General features: G+C 52.3%; 1 non-coding gene across 1 annotated transcript in view; it reads right to left on the bottom strand.

The window, feature by feature from the left end:
* The window catches only part of LOC124560849, a 1,910-nt gene extending 746 nt beyond the window's left edge, over nucleotides 1-1,164 (bottom strand). Inside the window, exon 1 of the ribosomal RNA XR_006969356.1 lies at nucleotides 1-1,164. This exon is cut by the window's left edge and continues 746 nt beyond it. This is a non-coding gene — a ribosomal RNA (small subunit ribosomal RNA).
* Nucleotides 1,165-5,000: the final 3,836 nt, after the last annotated feature.

The following is a 5,000-nucleotide window of genomic DNA, read 5'->3' as shown; positions in this document are numbered from 1 at the left end:
TCATCGGAGGAACTGCGGCGGATCGCTGGCTGGCATCGTTTATGGTTAGAACTAGGGCGGTATCTGATCGCCTTCGAACCTCTAACTTTCGTTCTTGATTAATGAAAACATACTTGGCAAATGCTTTCGCTTCTGTTCGTCTTGCGACGATCCAAGAATTTCACCTCTAACGTCGCAATACGAATGCCCCCGCCTGTCCCTATTAATCATTACCTCGGGTTCCGAAAACCAACAAAATAGAACCGAGGTCCTATTCCATTATTCCATGCACACAGTATTCAGGCGGGCTTGCCTGCTTTAAGCACTCTAATTTGTTCAAAGTAAACGTGCCGGCCCACCGAGACACTCACTCAAGAGCACCCTGGTAGGATTGCAACGGGGTCCGCCTCGGGACGCACGAGCACGCACGAGGCGCGTCGCACGCCTTCAGCTCGCCCCACCGGCAGGACGTCCCACGATACATGCCAGTTAAACACCGACGGGCGGTGAACCAACAGCGTGGGACACAAATCCAACTACGAGCTTTTTAACCGCAACAACTTTAATATACGCTATTGGAGCTGGAATTACCGCGGCTGCTGGCACCAGACTTGCCCTCCAATAGATACTCGTTAAAGGATTTAAAGTGTACTCATTCCGATTACGGGGCCTCGGATGAGTCCCGTATCGTTATTTTTCGTCACTACCTCCCCGTGCCGGGAGTGGGTAATTTGCGCGCCTGCTGCCTTCCTTGGATGTGGTAGCCGTTTCTCAGGCTCCCTCTCCGGAATCGAACCCTGATTCCCCGTTACCCGTTACAACCATGGTAGGCGCAGAACCTACCATCGACAGTTGATAAGGCAGACATTTGAAAGATGCGTCGCCGGTACGAGGACCGTGCGATCAGCCCAAAGTTATTCAGAGTCACCAAGGCAAACGGACCGGACGAGCCGACCGATTGGTTTTGATCTAATAAAAGCGTCCCTTCCATCTCTGGTCGGGACTCTGTTTGCATGTATTAGCTCTAGAATTACCACAGTTATCCAAGTAACGTGGGTACGATCTAAGGAACCATAACTGATTTAATGAGCCATTCGCGGTTTCACCTTAATGCGGCTTGTACTGAGACATGCATGGCTTAATCTTTGAGACAAGCATATGACTACTGGCAGGATCAACCAGGGAGCTGCGTCAACTAGAGCTGAGCAGCCGGCCGCCCGGGAGTGTGTCCCGGGGGCCCGCGCGAACACGCAAGCGTCCGCTCAATTATTCTGCAAACAGGAGGAGGCTGAGCTCCCCTGCACGATACACCTCGAAACCCTCTCAGGTCCCGGCGGCGCGCAGCGCCGTCCTAAGTACTTGGTCGGGTTCGAGAGAGGCGCAATCGCCCGGAGTTTGGCGAGTAGACGCTTTAGGTGCGACCACCCGTGCTCCCAACTGAGCTTGCCGCTGCCGACAGAGGCCCGGGAGCGTGCTGTCGTGGCATTGCCGGCGGGAGACAACACGCGCCACCTACGGTGGCCGGCAGCTCCAACGCCAGCGCCACAGAAGGACAAAAGCCCCACTTGGGTGCCGAAGCGAACTCTCCCAGCACAGCGCACGCGCCAACACGTCCGCACAGCTGCGATACAAACCACCTGCGAGAACCGCAGAGGCGACCGAGCAGCAGACGGCGTCGCGGCGCCGAGCGCCGGGCGGCGGCGCATCCTCAGCGCACACAGTCCTCAATCGGACCAGCACACTGCAGATGTCCACCGCGCTTCGCACCGGGCCCGCGAGGACCTACTTTGGCCGCACGGCGCCGCGTGCAGGGTGCGCCGGCGCGCAGCTGCGCCGCCTGCCGCCTCCGTCGGCCGGCGCGCCTGCCACTGGCCGCCCCCACCAGCCGGCTGTAGCGCGTGCGCCCACGCACCGCGCGGCCAGCACGCCGGGAGGCCCCCCCTCACCGGCCGGGGACGGTCCCACCCAGCCACCGCCGCGTATCGCTTCACACCCACATGCCATTCACGTTCGTGGGCATGGTGGGTATCGCTGAAACAACCGGTTGGTAGCTCAACCGATCGTCGCCATCACTGATTCACCTCTAGCGAGAACAACCGCACCACAACGGTTTACCAGTTGTTCATTTGCGTAACGTCACCAGCAAACGTAGACGTCCATCGCCATTTGCAAATTCAACGATTGTTGCATGCCTGTGTCAGGTGTCACGACACACTATGTCTGCCCACATACACGCAACAACATGTGCACGCTTCGCGAACACGTGGAAGGTGGCCCCCGTACGTATGCGATGTCCATTGCGCGAACGACTGTCAACCGGCCTCTGTCGCATGTCGCAGATGTGGAACGCAGTGCACCATGCTGTCACGGTGTGTGAGAAGAGACGACTACGTCTGACAACACGCGCCACTACATCAACAGACGGCTCATGCTGATCGCCATCCAGGGCATACCACACTGCAATCCGGCTCTTATAGGGAGACGACACATAGCTGAGTGCACAACAGTTGGACCGCATGGTTCGCCGTTGTTGGCGCAGTCGTTGTACGGTCACATGTACCACGATGTATCATTCAGTACATGAGGACCAATGTGCAGTACAGTGTGTGATTTGGACGTACAACATCAGCGGACAGTTGACACAGGCCGTACCACAGCGTAGGCTAAGTGCTTCGCCATGCGAATGCCAATGAACAACTGCGAAGGGCATTGAGCATGTACGTCCTGCTGCCATCCACATTACAGTGTATCGCTGCAAGGTGTTTAACATGAAGCGATACACTGGGGACCAGGCAGTGCGAGTAGCAAACTATATTGCGGGGGTTGCAGTTAGGCAACACTACACTAATTTAACGCGTCGTATGACAATTACAGAGCGGGTTAAGGCCCAACGTGTGTTGGGTTAAGGCCCAACGTGTGTTGGGTTAAGGCCCAACGTGTGTTGGGTTAAGGCCCAACGTGTGTTGGGTTAAGGCCCAACGTGTGTTGGGTTAAGGCCCAACGTGTGTTGGGTTAAGGCCCAACGTGTGTTGGGTTAAGGCCCAACGTGTGTTGGGTTAAGGCCCAACGTGTGTTGGGTTAAGGCCCAACGTGTGTTGGGTTAAGGCCCAACGTGTGTTGGGTTAAGGCCCAACGTGTGTTGGGTTAAGGCCCAACGTGTGTTGGGTTAAGGCCCAACGTGTGTTGGGTTAAGGCCCAACGTGTGTTGGGTTAAGGCCCAACGTGTGTTGGGTTAAGGCCCAACGTGGGTTGGGTTAAGGCGCAACGTGGGTTGGGTTAAGGCCCAACGTGGGTTGGGTTAAGGCGCAACGTGGGTTGGGTTAAGGCGCAACGTGGGTTGGGTTAAGGCGCAACGTGGGTTAGGTTAAGGCGCAACGTAGGTTAGGTTAAGGCGCAATATAGGTTAGGTTAAGGCGCAATATAGGTTAGGTTAAGGCGCAATATAGGTTAGGTTAAGGCGCAATATAGGTTAGGTTAAGGCGCAATATAGGTTAGGTTAAGGCGCAATATAGGTTAGGTTAAGGCGCAACGTAGGTTAGGTTAAGGCGCAACATAGGTTAGGTTAAGGCGCAACATAGGTTAGGTTAAGGCGCAACATGGGTTAGGTTAAGGCGCAATATAGGTTAGGTTAAGGCACAATATGGGTTAGGTTAAGGCACAATATGGGTTAGGTTAAGGCACAATATGGGTTAGGTTAAGGCACAATATGGGTTAGGTTAAGGCACAATATGGGTTAGGTTAAGGCACAATATGGGTTAGGTTAAGGCACAATATGGGTTAGGTTAAGGCACAATATGGGTTAGGTTAAGGCACAATATGGGTTAGGTTAAGGCACAATATGGGTTAGGTTAAGGCACAATATGGGTTAGGTTAAGGCACAATATGGGTTAGGTTAAGGCACAATATGGGTTAGGTTAAGGCACAATATGGGTTAGGTTAAGGCACAATATGGGTTAGGTTAAGGCACAATATGGGTTAGGTTAAGGCACAATATGGGTTAGGTTAAGGCACAATATGGGTTAGGTTAAGGCACAATATGGGTTAGGTTAAGGCACAATATGGGTTAGGTTAAGGCACAATATGGGTTAGGTTAAGGCACAATATGGGTTAGGTTAAGGCACAATATGGGTTAGGTTAAGGCACAATATGGGTTAGGTTAAGGCACAATATGGGTTAGGTTAAGGCACAATATGGGTTAGGTTAAAGCACAACGTGGGTTAGGTTAAGGCACAACGTGGGTTAGGTTAAGGCACAACGTGGGTTAGGTTAAGGCACAACGTGGGTTAGGTTAAGGCACAACGTGGGTTAGGTTAAGGCACAACGTGGGTTAGGTTAAGGCACAACGTGGGTTAGGTTGAGGCACAACGTGGGTTAGGTTAAGGCACAACGTGGGTTAGGTTAAGGCACAATACGGGTTAGGTTAAGGCACAATACGGGTTAGGTTAAGGCACAATACGGGTTAGGTTAAGGCACAATACGGGTTAGGTTAAGGCACAATACGGGTTAGGTTAAGGCACAATACGGGTTAGGTTAAGGCACAATACGGGTTAGGTTAAGGCACAATACGGGTTAGGTTAAGGCACAATACGGGTTAGGTTAAGGCACAATACGGGTTAGGTTAAGGCACAATACGGGTTAGGTTAAGGCACAATACGGGTTAGGTTAAGGCACAATACGGGTTAGGTTAAGGCACAATACGGGTTAGGTTAAGGTACAATACGGGTTAGGTTAAGGCACAATACGGGTTAGGTTAAGGCACAATACGGGTTAGGTTAAGGCACAATACGGGTTAGGTTAAGGCACAATATGGGTTAGGTTAAGGCACAATATGGGTTAGGTTAAGGCACAATATGGGTTAGGTTAAGGCACAATATGGGTTAGGTTAAGGCACAATATGGGTTAGGTTAAGGCACAATATGGGTTAGGTTAAGGCACAATATGGGTTAGGTTAAGGCACAATATGGGTTAGGTTAAGGCACAATATGGGTTAGGTTAAGGCACAATATGGGTTAGGTTAAGGC

The sequence above is a fragment of the Schistocerca americana genome, unplaced genomic scaffold (assembly GCF_021461395.2).
Source record: "Schistocerca americana isolate TAMUIC-IGC-003095 unplaced genomic scaffold, iqSchAmer2.1 HiC_scaffold_112, whole genome shotgun sequence".
In the NCBI taxonomy this organism is placed as follows: domain Eukaryota; kingdom Metazoa; phylum Arthropoda; class Insecta; order Orthoptera; family Acrididae; genus Schistocerca; species Schistocerca americana.
Note: the sequence above shows the minus strand (reverse complement) of the source record. Positions and strands in the feature narration are given on the sequence as shown.